The sequence below is a fragment of the Podarcis cretensis genome (assembly GCF_951804945.1).
Source record: "Podarcis cretensis genome assembly, chromosome: Z".
In the NCBI taxonomy this organism is placed as follows: Eukaryota; Metazoa; Chordata; class Lepidosauria; order Squamata; family Lacertidae; genus Podarcis; species Podarcis cretensis.
This window is the reverse complement of record NC_137184.1, coordinates 31,100,694-31,120,532: the sequence shown is the minus strand read 5'-3', so window position 1 is coordinate 31,120,532 and position 19,839 is coordinate 31,100,694.

Genomic DNA, 19,839 nt, shown 5'->3' with positions numbered 1-19,839 from the left:
TTAAGAGTTGTTTGGGGGAAGGCAGAACCACCACCAACCCGCTGCTGGCGTTTTTGTTTTGTTTTTGTGGGGAGTTCTTTTTCGAGGGTACTATTCGAAGGCCATAAGGCAGCCTCCTCTCTGTAGGAGTGGCTGTAAGCAGGTAAGGGCGGTTTTCCTTAATGCCAGAGAAGGCCTTTCGTGGAGGGGGCGGCTGATGGGGGAGAGAATGAGGGAGCTAAAATGCAGCCGCGCCACCCCCTTCTCTAAAGGGAACGCTGCGCGATTAGGCAAGTCTTGCGGTCAGAACAGGGCAAACAAACAAACAAACAAGACTGGTGTGTTTGTTTTCGTTTTTACCATTTAAAAAATCCTAATCAAAATAGGATTCCCCCAAACAACTGCTGCGTAGCTCAGTTGGTTAGAGCGTGGTACTGATAATGCCAAGGTTGCAGGTTCAATCCCCGTATGAGACAGCTGCATATTCCTGCATTGCAGGGGGCTGGACTAGATGATCCTCAGGGTCCCTTCCAACTCTATGATTCTATCATAGGAGATCAAATGCGTTGTGCACGTGAGGCAACAGCGATTGTGCTGGACTGCTAAGAAAACCAGCGAACTCATCACATGCCTAGTATAGTGTTATTATCAGCATCAGAGTCAACTCTACATGCTTTCCTTGGTTCCTTCTTGATCTGCATCATCCTTGCAAGTTATTCATCTAGGCAGCGGTAATATGTAATGACTTGCTAGGAGCGGAGAGGGGAGGGGGAGAGAAAAGAAACTTTGGTGCAAGACTTTCTTTTCTTTTTTAAAAAAGTAGTATAGTTGGAGGAACTCACAAGGTGTTGTGGGTGCTATGAATCTGTGGTAGGATGAATTCACTGAAGTTCTTGAAAACTGCACTTTGGAAAAAGGTGTGACAAACTTTTCTGCCGGATGAAAAGTCCCATCTAACAATGTGTTCCTGTACATATTTACTTGGAAGCAAATCACAGGAAGTTCAACACTGACTAGTACGTGTGGTTAGTATTGCAGCCTTAGTCCAGAAATCAATTTATTTAGTTAGTTATATATACCACCTTTGGAGTAAATGTAATTGAAATCAGTGGGACTGAGTAGATATGCCTTGGTTTGCACTGTACTTCCACCCCACACTTTAAATAAATAGCGTACGATCTAAAAGACACTGCACACACAAAAAATGGAATGGGAGGAGAGAGGAAAGGAAAAAGTCATGCTCAGGCATCAGTTCTTAAAGCCACTGTTATTATAGGACCAGTGGGGATGGAAATGCCTCTGGGAAGCTCCCGAACAGGCCGTGAAGACAGACATTCCTCAATAGTTGTCTATCCTCAGTCTCTAACGCTATCAGAAGTATTTTGCTACTGAACCTGGAAGTTCCATTTAACTACAACAGCTAATAGTCACCAACTTTATCAATCCTCTCCTCTTTATTTAAGAGTCATCTAACTGTGGTCATTGTCACATTGTGGTGGTGAGTTATAGAAGTAGTGAAGACCTACTTCCTTTTCGAAAGTCTGTGCTGAACTGTCAGATAACTTAACTGAATGACGGAGAGCCTAGGAAGAACATTCTGGCAGCTAAGGGCAAAGAATGGGGGGGGGGGGAGAGGGAGAGAGATAAAAAGGAAAAAAAATTAAAAAGGAGGAGGAGCAAATGTTCTGCTGCATCCAAGTATGTAGGAGAAGTGACACGAGTAGACTTGGATTACTTGACTTCTTGTTTAGGTGCTTGAGCAACTGTTTAGTTGGACCACTGGATTTTGCCGCCCCCATAATATGGAAAACTTAAAACAATGTTGGCTTGTAAAAGAGAAAACAAACAAGAACAAAAGAAATATATATATAATTGCGGTGCCAGAAAGAAGTTTTGTTAACTTCTGCAATTGTTTATCTCTGTAGCATTCTATTCCATAATGGGTTTGAACTCATGCATGTTATTGTATAGGTATGGAAAAGAGACATAAAACTGGTCTGTGCATGATTTGGGGCTAGTGTATGTCTCAGAATCAGGGTTTGTAGTTTTTTCTTACCTTTAGTCACATTTTTACATTTGCATGGGTACAAATGAGCAAAAAGTAAAGCCAACAAGAGCTATGATTTAACAGATATATAAAGGCTAATTTAAGGGGACAGAAGAAGTGACATCTTGAACCAAATCAAAATCCTTGCTAACTCACAGTACGGCTTCTGACTCACTCAAAATTGGATTCTCAAATACAGCTTGGAGGGCGATGTATTCTGGAGGGTATACTGGATGTATTCTGGAGGGTGACATTTGGGTATTTTGACATGTGTTTTGATTTGTTTTGAGCTTATTGCTCTTTTTAGTTATTTTTTGGAAAGCTTTAGAAAGCTGTTTTCAACTGTTTTCGCTCATAATTTTGTTGTTTTATTTTTCTTTATTCTTCATTGTGAAAACTTATTTGAGTTTTTGGCTTGTTTACAACCAAGCAGTATATGAATCTTTTGAAATGGGGAACAACCCCACCAAAAAAACTTTCCAAGAAGTGCTATGGGTGGATCTCCTGCTCTGCCCCATCATCTTTGAGCTTCACCACATGATGAGATGTTACATGAATGCATATTCCACCAGCGTTCCACTGTCATGTAGGTCCACAGGCAAGTATTATGTCTTTTTAGCAGATGTCTGCCAGCAGGAGCATCACTTGGTGAAATGCTCAAAAAAGGGAAGTTGAAAAAGGCAGAAACTATCAAGAGGTCACCCACTGTGGCTAGATAGGGACAAATGTATCCCTCTGCTGGATCTTGGAAGTCTCTCCAGACCACAACCTCCATTAGCCCTGCATCTGACAATGCCTCTTCCTTCCTGAGATGGAGAATACAAAGTAGGGTGTGAGTGTGCGTAGAAACTAGCCTCCTCTGCAAAGGTATAATTTGCTTCCTTTGCTCCAACCTCTTTTCCCACTGACCCTGCCTACCACTGTGATGTGGCAACAGGAAGCTTGCCCAGAACGGAATGTGGTCTTCAGTATGGAAAATGTTTCCCAGTCCTTCACAATGGGAAGAGCTTCAGAAAAGGGAAAGAAGTGTGAGTGGCACTGAGCAGAGAGTTGGACCATATGACCTCCCAGGCTCTCCCAACTCTAAAATCCGATGTGTACCCTGTTTCCAGTGGTGAACAATCCCAGGAAGCTCAGAAGCAAGTCATTTGCATTCCATTACTGTCAGTGGGTATGGTTTGGTGGCAGGGTCTTTTCAGTAGCAGCTCCCTCCTTTCTGCTTGAGCTTTTATGCCCATGTTATAGGTATTTTGTCAGGCAGCACCAGAGACTCTGTTGCTTGCATGACTTTGGGTTTTCAGTGATATTTGCTTATTCTGCCTCCGCTCTACTGCCCCTGTTGCCATTCTGACCCTCTGGAGCAGATTTGGGGAAGGCATGGGGGACTTGCAGTGGTAGGAGAGGGAAGTTCCATTGTGCTATCAGGCGTCATTGCACTGGCTTCTGCTAGTGAGTGATTTAGCTGAATGCAGCCCTTGCTCTCTAGGGTTTCAGGAAGGAGCTTTCCCCCTGGAGTTTATCGCTACTCAGAGATTGGGATAGCATGCAACACTGTCTATTTATCTACCTACTTAACTAGGAAGGGGGAAAGTCCAGTCAATTCTGAGTAAATAAAAGCTACGCTTGAGGGAAATATGATCTTCTTATATTTTATGTTCTATTTTCATCAGTGCTAATGTGGATATTATCGGGCCTGAATTTAGTTAGTTCTAGCCTGTTGAATATGGAATGCCTGTCATATTATGTGTTAATAGTACCTCAACGAAAGGAGGAAGCAGTACTGCCTTTCTCAACCTTCTCACAAAGCTATCCTGTCTGACACAATACCCAAAGAGGTATAGAAATATGTCATCGCTGCTTTTTTCCTGATTCTTTTGGGGGAAATGATGATGTGGTACAGATCCGGGTGAGTCAGAATGGAATAAACTATCTAAGATTCCCACATTCCAGAACCACTAATGTCAGGAAGTGATTATTAAGATTATGCAAGTGTGTAAAAAGCAAACAATTACAACACCAATCATAAGACAGGATAGTTACATGTTCATTTATTTTTTTCCTGCTGAGTAAAAATAATAGGCTTGGGAGAAATCAACAGAGCATTCTTTCTGAGCTTCATTGTGGTCAGGTAATCTTCAGTACAAAGGCAAGGAAGAAAATCCCAAAGGCTTTTCAGACTCTAGCCTTTTCCTTATTCTTGGTGCATGCTCCCTATCTCTAAGATAGTCTACTAGTTCGGAATCACACCTTGCTTGCACACACACACACACACACACACACACACAACAACCAACCACAACAACCACAACTTCTCAGACATTGTGAGAAAGAATGGATTTGTGTGCTGTTTGGAAATAGAAACACAAATAGCAACTTCTTTGATCCTGGGCAAGATATTGCATAATTTACAGTGTGATCCAGGGCTTTAAAAAATGGGTAGCCAGATCCAAAATGAGCAGTTACTGGGGGTGGGGAATGGGCAATTCAAAAATTCAAGTCATGCAAGTGTCAATTTATGTTAGGTGATGTTAGAAGTGACAGTGAGAAAAGTATTAAGTAGTCCAGGTTCTCCTAGAAATCCAGACCCTGATCAAACAGACCCATTGCTCCCCCTGCTGCCAAAGACACTCCCCGTGGACTCCAATGCTACTCCGCAGAATATTCACCAATGTTTTGAATAGGAAGGAAATATAACACTCTTCTACTGTCATACTATCAAATCCCCAGTTTTGAGGATCTTCTGACACTCAGTGTTGACTTCTTAATGTCATAGAATGTGACTCTAAACAATAAAGTATGGAAATATACATGTAAGGGAAAAAATAAACAGGTATATTGCAGCAATGCAATGTAGCCGAACACAAGCTATAATCACACATTCACAAATTATAATCTTGTACGTTTCCAAAGTGGTTTGTCAATCCTTCTTCTCAAGGAACCTGAGAATCATAGCTTTGTGAGGGGAATCGGGATCCTAACAATTCTCAGCACCCTTACATACCACAGTTCCCAGGCCTCTTTGGGGGAAGCCACAACTGTTTAACATGCTTTGATAGTGCTTCAAATGTACAGTGCAAATGAAAAACCTACAGGCCCCAGCTGGAAGAAGGAGCAGGTCACATTGAAAAGGTTTGAGAAAACCCATGGATAGTTGTGCTGTGCCAAAAACTGTCCTCCCGTTTCCTGATAATTTTTTCCCTCTGTGAAATAGGTTTCTGTTCTTTTGTGCAATTTAAAGGAGACTTTAAAGTGTCTTTATAGTGCCACTGGGTTGAACTTAACTTATTGTTCAGAGGAGGCCAAGGGTGGTTTGTGTGTTCTCTACCTACGTCCATTAAACATTTTTCCAGTGTTCTGCAGCCTCCTGGGCTGCACACATTTCCTGATCTGAAAAAGTCTCAAGGGAGAAATTACTTCGTTGTGTCTTCTCTTGCCCTTCGGTGTTAAGACAAAGCCTTTCTTTTCCTTTAGAAATATTTTTTCCATGCAGATTTCTTTAAAAGTTAAAAGACTTCACATTTTAAAAATAGATATCAGATATATGGTAAACAGCTTTCCCACCTTTCCATACTTGTAGGAAAGTCTGGCCCAAGGTGTACTTTTTTGTTTTAGGAAGCTTCGCTCCTGGAAAGCGAATGTAAGAAGGCATCTGTTTCCATTCTGCCCTATGTTTTTGCATGCAACACTGTTTCCATGCCACTGCAGTTTGGCTTCCAACAAAAGCTATATTATTTGCCTCATTGTCCGCTATAGTAGAATTTTATATAAGTAATTAATTGCATCATTATTACATTGTGACAATCATATTCACTGGATTGCTATCGGTTCTAGACATGGGACAAATAAATGAAGAGTAACAATTTCCGTTCCTGTTTCCATCAGAATTCTGTGACATATTTAGCCACAGGAGAGATTGTCTGTAGAATGGAATACCAGCATTTGATAGCCTCTGTTCATGAAATAAGGGACATCTGATAACCCTCATTAAAACCTTTTTGTAGAAACAATAGAAGGCAGAAAATATCCCAATGCTTGTAAGAGATTCTTCTCTTAGAGAGAAAGGCATTCCAGCAATGAAGATCCATCTGAAAGGTCTTATTTTATTATTCTCTGTGTTTTGGCTCCAGTGCTGAGAAGATGCATTTTTGAAAAAAGTATGTGCTTGTAGCTGGCTCTGTTCCACTGCAGGGGGGTAAGAAGAAGAAGAATGGAGTCAAGCAGTCATTATGGGCTCCTGCACTACAAGAACAGCAGGCTATAAGCAGGAAACTTCAGGGTGGGAAAAGCTCCCAGTTAGCTACCTACAGAACAGTTCAGGCAATGCTGGAAAGAATGTCTTGTTTTAGGGGTGAGAGACAATGATTAAGTATTATGGTCAAGGATCTTTTGGCAGTTCTTCTTGCTATATATGAATGGCAAGGCCAGCCCTACCATTAGACAGAGTGACGTGGCTCCCTTGGGTGGCAGATGCTGGAGGGCAGGGAGTAATGGCAAGGTGTTGGAGGACAGAGTTGTGTGTGGCATGCAATCTGCACTGCATTGCTTAAGCTAACCTGATACTGCCAGATATGGTGAATGATGCTATCCTATTGCTAGCATTGCAGTAAGATTCAACTGTCAGTCCAGTTGGATTCTGTACATGGAACTGAGGGTGCAATATCTTGTCCTTCATGGTTCCAGCCAGCAAAATGTCTTGGGTTATATCTGGTTTAATAGCTGCAATTTTGAAATATCCAGAAAGGGTTTACTTGTTCCTCCATCTCAAAGTACACAGGCTTGCTTCTTGCATCATGTTTTGCTTATAGACAGTACAGCTGAAAGAAACATAAATGGCATAATCCAGGCATAATTAAGCATTTGTAAGCCCCATGTTTTCAATAGGAAAATAAAAAAAAACCTGCTTAGCTCTCTCCACTGTTTAAATCAATGCAGCATAGAAGTGCTTTATCTGAATGGTGCTCAAAAGTGCTTTTCATTTTTTTGACCATGCCATTCAATATTCTGCATGGAAGATTTCAGATTAAAAGTTAAGATGTGAATTTCCCCCATCAAAATTTAAGCATTTCAGCCTGAAATCCTAAGCATACTTACTAGTTTTTACTTAGCAGTAACACATCAATCCTATACAATACCTATAAGTCCTATTGAACTCAGTGGGGTTTACTTCTGAGTAGATAATGCATAGAATTCTACTGTCAGTCCCACTAACCTAAGTGGTACTTTCTCTTGAGTAAACGCACTTAGGCCAAGATCAGTTTGTTAGAACTACTGCCATCTTTAGATTGTTTTTATTTTGGCAGGTATTAAATGCAACATGTAATTAACCACCAACTGTCAAATACTAATAGCTATTGCATCTCAAATAACATACAAGCAACATATCAACTGCTTTCATGCCAAGTATCAAATATTGTGAAACAGTAAATCACTGAATATCAATTATCAAATGCCCCTCACATGTCATCTATGTAATTTTTGACATAAATTACATGTCCAGCAGTGTACCCTGCATTTCAGTCCTCAATGTGGCGCTGAGGTTTTTGCAAAAATATGAACCAGGGTATCCAGGGTATGCATTTAATGTTCTTTTCTGGGGAAAAGACTGCACCACTGATATACCTTTATTGTTCTGCCTTTACAAAGTCACAATTCCCAGGGCACATGTCCCTTCTTTTCGCTTCTCTCAGGCTCCTTCTTGTCCTTCCACTTTTCACCTATGGATATATGAGAAAGCATCTCCAGAGTTCAGTACTATGTATGACAGAAGCTCATTCTCTGCTTAGCATCTCACTTGCATTCTGTCATAGTGAAGTCTCACTAAGTAATGAGTGTCTGGCTATCATAGGGGGCTACATGCAAGTGAGCCAAATGGATGTGAATCCAGGCAAGACTTATGTAATTGAAGTCCGTGGGGAAGCTGTAATTGGTGGAGGCTCAGCGCCCTGCAGTGTGCTCCTTTCAGGAACTTCTTGGGATGCTGTTCTGTAGGGTTCTGTGGGTGAGTGGGTGTTCCAGGTAGTTTCAGTAGTTGTATGATCCACCTGGAAAGAAGACAGTAGGTCTGTACTCAAATGCTATTCATACTCATGAGTAGCTCCATTGAAATTAATGGACACAACTAGCTCACAGCTATTAATTTCAATGGGTTCACATATTTAACATAGTTGGATACTACCGAATGACTTTGTACACAAATGGATTATATTGTTTAGGACTTCAGTGTTTAGTGTATCATTTAAAGCAACATGGACCAAGTCCTATAGATAGGTCATTGTCACTGACCAATTTGCACCATGGAGGGGCTGCCTGCACCCACCCACTGACTATAGCAGTCAAACACAGACATGGGGGTACCTTGGGATGAATACATTATAGCCAAAAATCCCTCTCAGTGACCACATTAGCTTTGCTGGCCAGCTAACTTGCTGGCAAGACAGCCACCTGCTGTGCCGAGTTATGCTTTATGGGAGAATCCCACAGCCTCAGAACACCATCCTGATTTAGCAGTTTTCTTTGCTAAATTTCTCCTTTGACTGCAGGACAGCCAAGAGGCTAACTTAGATCTAAACACAGGAGCCTACGAGTCTGTTAACAAAAAACAAACTTTGAGCCACAGGAAGTGGGTGCCTTTTAGCTTGGAAAAAAAGATAACCAAAAAAGAAATGAAAGATACTTGTAAAATTGTGAATGGAAGGCAGAGAGCATGAAAATATTTGTTCCCTCTCTCTACAAATGGGGAGCTGAGTTCAACCAACAAAAATGATTGGTAGTAGGCTCAGAAAGGGTAATGTGATTACTCATTTCAAGATGTTTAGCTTCCATTTTTCTAAATAAAAATCCATTCTGTAATGGATTGAAATTGCACCCCTTCCCCAATATGGGCATAGCCAGGATTTTTGATTGGGGGGGGGGGGGGCGGAGAGCCAAAGTTGTTGAGCATTTTTTTGGGAAATCAAAGTTGAGAAATCATAAGTAAAAATACCCTGTGAAAAATGCCCCATTACCTGGGACAGGCTTCTGCTGGGGAAAGGGCAGAACCTCAAATATTAGAATACTTTCAATGATTTTCAATAATGTTTGTAGATCTAGGCGAGGGGCACCTGCCCCCCTTGGCCACACCCATGCTCCCAAATAACCATGAAACAACAAATTATATATGAGAGAGTTCATAAAATCAGCTGTTTTTTAATTCGAGAGAGAAGGATATAGGGAAAGTATGAGCGTAATGTGGTAAGACTGATATAGTATGATATACTATAGTTCATTATTGGCAGGGATCCCAGGATAAAAATCCTATAAAAGGGCTTCCACTACTCTGTGGGGAAACTCACTCTCATCGTCATCATTGTCATCATCATCATCATCACCGTCATCACCCCACCACCACCACTGGGTTCTCCTCCCATCAGGGATTGTACTCCCGCCCACAACATTTGGCTTCAGTAAGAACTCAACTACTAACCAGCTTCATTTGTCTAGTGAAGTTTTATATTGCATTGGGATATTTAGAATTCCAACACAGTATTTAGTAACTTAGTATTTGCAAAGAAGTTTGATTATTAGACTAAGGAGATGCATATCTGAAGTGTAATGGAATTAAATATATTAATGGAATCGAGTGAATAAAGCATTTGAAAGCATTCTGTGTCTGTCCTTCTTGGGTTGACTAGTTCAGGATTCCAGATGCTACTGAGCCCTTGAAAACTCCATTTTTGGTACTATCAGTATTATTATGATGATGATGCCACCTTGACTAAAAGTCATTTACAGTATTGTAAGCAAAAACCAAACACCCTACAGACATCTCATGGTGAAAGGGATTGCCATTGATAAACACCTCATTGGAACCTCCATGTACAGGAGCAGAATACCTCTGAATGGCAGGTGCTAAGGACATAAAGGGGAAGGCCACACTTGTGACCTTCTTCAGGTGCATTTGGTTGGCTTCTGCTGGCAGCAGAATGAAAGTCAGAGTCAGCTGGACCTTTGGCCTTATGGTGCTCTCAGGGCTGGTTCACCCATGAGGCAAGGCGAAGTGGCTGCCTCATGTGGCAGGGTCCACAGCGGCAGCAGATCTGACCTCTGAGGAATGCATCACCCGTTGCTGCCACCATAGTGGTCGCGATACCTGCAGCATGCTCCTTGGAGGCCAGATCTGCTATCTCCTTAGCAACTCCTCCAAAGCTACCTCTAGGCCAATAGGTTGCACTGCTGGTCTCCTCCCACCCCTTGGGAGGAAATGGCGGGGGCTGCCCTCTGGGATCTCCTGGGCTCTGCACCCACCCACCCAGCATGATTCAGAGCTGACCCCTTTCCACACCCACACCCATAATGGCCTTAGATTCCCACTTCAATTGTTGGGTCAGGTTGCTTTGATTCCTTCCTTGTTCCTGATGTAGATCTTCACTCACCCCTTCCTCCTTGGTGGAAGGGGGCACCATTTTGCGGTTGGCCTCTGGTGCCAAAATGTGTTGGGGGCCCTGGGTGTTCTGGTGTTACGTGAGAACCAAAGTGACCAAGCCAATCAAGCAGGCAAAGGTAGTTGAGTACATTATGGGTGCCGCACAATAATGACAGAGCAAGAGGGCAGAAGCCGCAACCTGTTTCAACCAGGCCAGTGAAGGAATGCTATAGGAATGCCTGGCACTAATTTGCTCATTGCTCTGCCCTCTAAATATGAATTACTGAAATCATCAAACTTGTCAGCATCACCACAAGACTAGGATTCATTGGAGCTGTGAAAACGAATGTCAGGAGCCAGTCTGGACTCAGAATTGCTTTCAGAGCTGGTTTAACTACAGCTTGAGAGCATGAGTCTCTCTGATTGGTCTTCAAACTGTTGCAACAGGAGTAGGCTACATTTAAAAGTGCAAGTTGCAAACATGTTTTAAAATGGCCTTATCACACACATGCCCACACAGTGGAATGGACACTGTTACAGTGCCACGTAATATTCATTCTGCACTTCTAAGAAATCCATCTTAAGTGTAGCAGCACCCACAACTTTGGAACTCCCTGCCCGTTGACACTTCACTGTACTCTTTTCAGAACCTGCTAAAAATGTTTTTGTTTATGAAAGACTACCCATGCGTGTAGATTCTGCCATATATTTAAATCTGGTTTTAGCTTATTGTTTTCTTTATTGAATGCTTTAAAAACTTGTTTTAAACTGTTTTTGTAAATAGCTTTCTTGTTTTATTCTTTTTTCCATAAACCACTTAGAGATTGATTCATATACCAATCAAGTGGTATATAAATGTTGTTTAATAAAACAAAATAAATGGGGGGGGGGAGCATGTATTTGCTAAGAGAATGACTCTGCTGCCATCTGCCAGCCTATCAGATGCTTTAATAGTGCTGCCCCTTAGTGCATGCCACCTATGGTTTCCACTGGTGGTAACCATGGTCTACTGCAGCCCATGGAGCATTGCTAGTGTTTGTTTTTACAAGCAAAGAGCCCCACCAGGGCTCTAGAGGTGCTCTTTTATGTGAAGCATCTCATGGTTTTTAATAACCTCCACTTACACTGCAAAGGTATTTGGCATTTTGATGGAAGGATACAAAGGGATTAATCAGCACATGGTTATATAGAGAAGCTGTGGGTTTCAAAAAATCTGAATATAGCTATGTTTTTTCATAATGTAGGCACAAGTTAGAGATGGAGAACAAATTTGATTCAGTTCAATTTAAAGGTGAACTTACCTAATTAACACTTTCCAAATAAAGATGAGAACTGAAACAGCTGTCTTTTGAAATTCACACCCCTCTGAATTTTCCATCCAAGCAATGCGTAACAAAATGCATAAACCAGGGCTAAAATGTTTATATCAGTGAAAATAACATACATGATAATGCATGATATTAGGAAAAAATTGCTTTTAAAAATATATCTCATACAAATGCTATTATTTATATATTTATATTCATATTTATATCTCACCTTTCCTCCAAGGAGCTCAAGGTGGTACACATGGTTCTATTGTATTAGGAGATATTTGCAATAAAATGCTGGTGGGTTTTCATGAGGATTTTAAAATAATAATAATAATAATAATAATAATAATAATAATTTGCTAATTGAATTTAAGATTTTAAAAAATGAGAAACTGAAACAGACATATTTAATCATACTAAGGACAGATACAATGCAATAGCAAATCCTTAGCACTTGGGTTGCACAAGAAATAGGATAGTAGGGAAGAGTCTGACAGAAAGGCAGTAAGGAATCCCTCCCACCAAGAGCCAAATAACTGCATAGCCCACAAGCCCACTTGTTGGCTGGCATCCATCTGTCTTGGGAGTCAATGGAGTGCACCTCCAGGATTAAAGTCAAATAGCTGTGTTAACAGCATCAAAGCGACCTTCCCAAGGCAAAAGCCTGAGCAGTGTGTATGGAGGCCCTGGGCTGCCCAGACCACAAGATCCCTCACTGATGTAGTCTAAAGAAAAGCAGAACAATACATTTGGCACCAGCCTGGCAGCAGGAGTTGTCGGGAGGAGGCGTAAAAGGCCTCATTCAATTGTCTACTGCACTCTGATTTGTGCAGGATTTACTCCTTAGACAGGGGTAGTCAACCTTTTTATACCTACTGTCCACAAATGAATCTTTCTTGATGGTAAAATTTCCTTACTGCCCACCAATGCTCGATGGAAGGTGGATTCAGCTTGTGCCGTAGAACCCCCTACCGCCCACCTAGAATCCCGAAACACCCACTAGTGGGTGGTAGGGACCAGGTTGACAACCCCTGCCTTAGACCTTTCTTCTTCTTAAGCTATCCTGCCAGGCGGCAGAGGTTTAGGATCAGAGTTTTCCTTCTCCTAGATGGGCTACCTTCCCAGGTTGAAGAGCCCCATCTGTCCCTCATTTCCCTCTATAGCACATGCAGAAACCTTCTTGACTGTCAGACTCACTCTTGGTCTTGTCCGCTCAGTCTGCCGGGGAGCCTGTATTCATTTGCAAGGGACACCCCTCATACACCAAGGGTTTGTGACAACATTGGCTACCCTCACCTGGTTTAGCCAGCAAGTCAAAGCCATTCCCAGGGTATGGTCGTTGTCACATGCTGACAGCTTCTAGAAGCCACAGGTGCAGAGTGCAGGGTGGGGACCAAAAGTGGGCAAACTACCCTAGAAAGTACACAACATGTTCCACACCAAAGGTACTACCCATCCCCTAACACCCCATGTACCCCACACATCCCATACAAACCCACTACTGATATTATAAATAGCAATGAATATAGTGGAGGCATTAGGGCAAATGAGGCACTACCCCACCACCCTCAGTCTGTCATAGGCCAGCTCCCATCTGCCTGCCTGCCTGCTTGCCAACAACCAGTCTTGGGGGGTTGGGTGGCCATGACCGTCAGCTTCCTCCTCCTTAGTCTGAGAGGTGTTACTTGGGGAACTGGAGGAATATGGGGCAAAACTAGAATGAACTGGCCCTGCCTGCCTTTGCCTCTGGCTCTACTTCCTGTTGGTCTCCCTGCCTTCTACCCTACCACTCCCAATAGCACCATCCATCACTAAATGAAAGCAAGACTTAACCTCAAAGACACACCCATTCAAACACATGCACAGAGAGTTGTTTGAGAAATATAAGCTAACAGCATTGCACAGTTGTTGAAAGCAAATATCAGTTGACCTTTCCTCAAGAGTACCAATTAAAATGCATTGTTTTAACATAGAGGGTTTTTTTTGGTTTTTTTAATTTAACCTTCTGCTGTGAATATTGTTCTTCTCAAGATAGGGTTATTTGCTGGCAGTTCCTGGCAGAATCTGGACTAGTTTAAGTTATTTTAAGTTTAAGTGCACTATTATTTACTGGTCGAATGTCATCAGGGGCCATGAATGTGGTTTTTTTCCACAGAAACCCACAATTTCTCAGTATGAGAAATCACTGATGGCTTTATTTATAGCCTTCCACTGGATTTTTGAAGCTTGTGGAAGATAGACCTGCTTGTCAAGAAAGGATGGGCATTCATGAGTGAGACAGGCCCCCATTTCTCTTCAAAGTTATCCTCAAGAGATTTTAATGGTGAACAGTATCAGCCAGAACCACCAGTGACATCTTTGAGGGAGGAGCCCACTTCTGTGAGGAATAGCTATCAGCTATCTGAGGGGGGAACTGCATTGCAGGAGGTCTTCCCTGCCTTCTTGGCCTGGACAACTTTTCCATAGTTCTGCTCCTGGATCAGATCTGTGGGGAGACACTTCTGCTGACACTACTACTCTTTTTATCAAGGGTGAGACAACCAGAACTTCTTCTGACATCAGCTGTAACTTTAAGAACTTGTTATTGAGCTAGTTAGGTAGCTGACATTCCTGCACTGTAGTGGAATATTCCTGCACTACAGTTGATATTCTTGTACTGCAGATGACCCACTTCCAATGCTACAATTCTATGATTCTAGCCCATGTCAGTAGCAAGCCAGTAGCAAATGAATATCAAGTAAAAGTCACAGCTACTGGAGAACTACTGGTGGCCAGCATAAGGGAATGGGAATATCTGTGGGTGGGAAACAGCTGGCCATGCCCCCTCACCATCCACCACCAGACTTTGGGAAGATGCAGTATTAAAGATAAGCAAGAATGAAGCTGTTCAGCCCACACTATGGCACATCTCAGGGTGGGTAACCTGTAGACCTCAGCCTAATTCCAAAAGCCCTCAACAATCAATCACTTCAGATCTCTGACAAGAGTGATCTATTGCCCATTCTGCCTTGTGGTAGGGCTGGCCCAGATAGCAGCCAATGGCAACAGTGTTGGGCTTTCCTTGAGTACCTTTGGCAATATATCAACATTTCAAAGAAATCAATAAGTCTATGGGATACATTTCCATATGCTGGGATGCATTCCTGCTGCTGAAAGGCATATCAGCTAAAACAGCATTCCCCCCCCCACCCTGTCTTCCTCAGTGATTGTTATCTAAACCCATTCAGTAAATGGCAGGCAGGCTCATATCTCTCCTCCCCCTGCTGGAGAAGAGTGGTAGCCAAGCTGAAATGGCTGGATGACCGCAACCTGTGGCACCCCCTTTCCCAAACTCTGTAAAGAGTTGGAGGAGGAAAGACTAACAGTTATGTGCTACTTGAAGAGGCTATGGCAGCAACATCTGGTTGTGAAGTGTTCAGCCTTCCTGTCCCTGATGAATGCTCCAGGCCAGGTATAATTATTTGTGTTCCTTCAGATGTTGCTGGACTACAACTCCCATCATTCCTAATTGCTGAACATACTGATTTGGGCCATGCTGGAGCCCAGCAATTTCTGGAGGGGCAAAGGTTCTCCACCTCTGCTCAACACCACTGTCCAATGCATGCTTGTTTGGATAGATCTGTCCTTTTGAAGTATGCTCAGGTCAAGGCATTCAATAGAAAAATGGTTCGCCATGCCTGCTATGCAGCACTCGTGGGAAACTGAGTAGTCTGTCAGTCTTGATTTGTACAATTTTTCTTATTTTTCCAATCTTAGGTTTTCCACATTTCTGAAGAATTTTGCCATTTTTAAAAAATAATAAAGTAACCCTCATGAAAACTTGAATTCATTTTAGTGCGGATTTCTCCTAATATACAACTCTTTACTAATATGCACATTTTGTGAACATTTCCCCCTAATATAAGACATTTTTGTATGTTATGTCATGAATGTAGGCATTTGTCAACATACTTTCTCCTAATATATGCGGTATTGTCCACATTGCTTTGCTGGACAGCCACATCACAATATATGGAGAAGTATGAATTTTGAAGCATAGTTGTGCTTCAGTTCATGTTGAGGTGTGTGAATTAGGTAGTTTCTCATTAAAACAGAAATAAAATGAAATTTCTCAGAAGAAATTACTTCTGATCAGGCATGTATAGGATTGCACAGTAAGGAATGTCAGTACATTAAGAATTATATATGCTTCACACAACAATAATAAATCAACAGGAGTTCCACTGGGAAGAGGATTACATCCCTTAGAAGGGAGAAAACACTGCCTCCATTTGTCATCTCTTTACAGGGTGAAAGGACAGTAGCTCCATTTTTCTGGACTTCTGCAAATGCAGCACTTTTGCTAATACATTTCTTGCTTGTCCACAATTCACCAAATGTTTCCAGGGAACTGTAGACATTTAACAGAAGCGGGGAAATACATATACCGTATTCTGGCGCTTTCCCTCCCACCAGTACGGCAAGAACTGATCAGAACACAACCACAAAACAGCGCTGCAACATGGCTGAGGGGATTTGTGGATTTTAAAGTTGTAAAGCTGGGCTGAGGAACCTGTGGCCCCTTCCCACCAGATGTTGTTGTCTACAATGCTCATCATGCCTGCTCATAATCCCTGACCACTGACCGTTGGCTAATGGAAAGTTCCCTATCCCTGCTATAAGAGAATCCTCTTTAAAGTATGCCCTTCCTTGACAACTCACCCAATAACCTTTTCATTTCTCTTTTAAAAAATTCTACCTTTCACTTCAAACTCAATTCAGTTTGTCAAACATTCCAATTGCGTGAATGTTTGTGAATATTCTATACCAATGATGGCACTCAAATGGCACTGTATGGGATTCAGTTGGAAAGGACAGAAAGCTATGGAATAGTCTCACCAGTAGCTACTCAGATGTTCACTCTTATTTTGGAGGAATCCCCCCCCCTTTGCCTTTCTTTCTTTTTTTCCCAACCTCCTCTAGCTCTCTCTCCCCCCCCCCCCCTTTAGAGCCTCTGTTCTTCATCCATTATTTAGGTCTCTCTGACTGTAACAGCAACATTCGCCTTGTATACCTTGTGTGGGGTTTAAAATATAGATAAAAGCAGAAGGTCGGACTTGAAACACAGATTCTGACAGTTGCTGTCGACTTTGTCTGGAAGCTACATAATATGGAGCGGTCCATGCCCAACAATCACATCTGAACGCTCCCCCCCTCTCCTTCTCCCTCACTCTCCCCTGCCAAGTTGATGCTGTCACAAAAATGTCCTCACATTTGAAGTGTTCATCCTTTCCTTTATATTTGTTTAAAAGAAAGTTTGGGGGCAAGAGATTGGGTGGCTTCAGAGCCAAATGATGAGATGCAAAATGTACTTTAGAACAACAACAAAAAACAACAACACATCTTTTCATTTATTTTCCATATGCTGTATACAGGAAAGTTACTGATATCCAACGCAGGTACATAATGCAATGAGCATGGAGAGGCGAATGATGCAATAATAATAACCTGGCACCTATAAGCAGAAAATAACAATAGTAATAAAAAAAATCACCTCATAGGTTCACCTGAATAGAATGGGTAAGGGGACTCTGATGGTTAACATGCTTAGACTTGAGAATTAGTACAACACTCAGTTGCCATGTCTTCCTGCTTTAATCTTTATAAGCAAATGTTAGCCATGGTCCCAAAGTTTAAGAAATGCAGCTGGCATGGTCACTGTGCTTTGGAAGGCTTGAAGTGGGGTGGTAGTGATTGTGGTTAGGAGGTCCTGTTTGGTCCTGCTATGTAGTGTTCCATGCGTGGGGGGGGGGATCTAAAGGCATTAGTCCAGAGAAAGAGAAAGAGGAGATTAAGAAAGAGAGAAAGGGAGGGTGTGCTTGTTTCCAGCAAGTGTGGGCTTTCTCAGCAGATGAAGGCTTTCTGAGGGGGCTGCCAGCCCACAACGGTTGCTTTACTCAACTACTGGCTGGGTTTTTGTTTGTTTGTTTACTCTGAAGAGAAGATCAAGGCTTTCTGAGCTGTCCCTTGAAGTCAGTTTCGAAACCAAAGTCAGTGGCATTCCAAAGCACTCTCTCTCTCTCCGAAGCCTTCCACCCCCTAGGAGTGTTTGGGCCCCGCTGAAGCAACTGGATATAGTTTGACGATGATTGGGTTGATCACACACAGCATTAAACATTTAGCACAGGATATTAAGATGTTACTGTCCACGAAGCTCACGGTGCATCAGGCGCTGTTGGGATGAATCAGATAACAGCTGTTTTCACTGATAGTACATTTACTCCGTAGCCCCAAAGCGAGGCCCAGTCCTGGAAACACCAGCTTGCACAGACAGCCTGCCCAGCATCAATGTATAGCAACTGCAGGTGGGGCAGTTTTGCCATCAGGGAAGGAGTTTGGGACAGAAACCCAGTGTCCCATCCAATGTAACAAGTGGGATGGTCCTCCCATATGTGACAGGGTTCGCTCACCACATTCTGAAGTAAATGAAGTTCAACACATTGCCTTCTGAAACCCATAACACCATCAACCCCAGAATCTAAAGTTAACAAAAGGTACTGCTGGGCAAGGGGTGGCTTGAATCCTGAAAAGACAGCAAGTACTGTTTCTGGGGGAAAGGAGGTGGGCAGGTGTAGGGAACTCCCTGGTCCTGAATGGGGTAACTGTGCCCCTGAAGGACTAGGTACACAGTCTGGAGGTTATTTTGGACTCACATCTGTCCATGGAAGCCCAAGTCAATTCTGTGTCCAAGTCTACCAGCTCCACCTGGTGTGATGGCCAAGACCCTACCTGCCTGTGCACCGTTTTGCCAGAGTGGTACATGCTCTGGTTATCTCCTGCTTGGACTACTGCAATGCACTCTACATGGGACTACCTTTGAAGGTGACTTGGTAACTACAACTAATTCAGAATGCAGCAGCTAGACTGGTTATTGGGAACAGCTGCTGGGACCATATAACACCAGTCCTAAAGAATCTACATTGGCTTCTAGTATATTTCTGAGCACAAGTCAAACTGTTGGTGCTAACATTTAAAGCTTTACGTGGCCTTGGCCCTCTATACCCAAAGGAGCATCTGCATCCCCATCATCCAGCCTGGACACTGAGATCCAGCTCTCAGGGCCTTCTGGCAGTTCCCTCACTGAGAGAAGAGAAGTTACAGGGAATCAGGGAGACTGTCTTCTCAGCAATGGCACCCATCCTGTGGAACAGCCACCCATCCGATGTCAAGAAGATATACACAAGTATTGAACTTTTAGAAGACCTCTGAATGCAGCCCTGTACAGGGAAGTTTTTTTTAATGTTTGAAGTTTTATTTTGTTTTTAATATTTTGTTGGGAGCCACCCAGAGTGGCTGGGGCAGCCCAGTCAGATAGGCAGCATATAAATAATAAAATGATTATTATAAATAATATTGGATGGTGTACATTGAGATTGGTTTAGCAGAAGGCAAGAGGACCAACAGTAGGAAGAGCTAGAGCCAATGTCAGTCACAGCCAAATCATTCTTCTTTTGCTTCTATCCTTCTCCCTGCTATGTTCTACAAAGGGCAACACTGACCAAAAAAAATAGGAAGAATTTATCCTAAGATACACATTTGTGTGCCATTTTGCCAAATATACACATTTTTGCAAAGCAATTTTCCCTAACAATGCATTTCTGTATGTTATTTTAATGGATATGTGCATTCTTATGCACATTTCAGCCTAGTATCCGTGTTTTTGTACATATTACTTGGCTGGAGAACTGAACTGCAAAATTTGGAGAATTTTGTGGAATGGTTGTGTTTCAGTTCTTGAATTTCCACCCCATCCTTGGCAGCTAGCTGGGCACTTCACTACTGACCTGAAGCTCCTATATGGTTCATCATATGATGGGATTATGAAGGCAGAGGTCCAAGAGCTGGCCAGGAAACCACATGACTGGTATTGAGCCCTCCAGTCCCAGACTGTGGTTATAACCTTAGGGTGAATGGTGGTGCAAAAAAAGGAAGAGGTCTTCCTTCCCTTTAGGATATGTCAGATTCCAGGTGTAGGCAGGGCTGGCACCCTATCCCAGAGGACACTTTGTCTGGGAACACATTGTACCAAATTCAGCTCTAAGTTAAAGTCACTTAGCAGT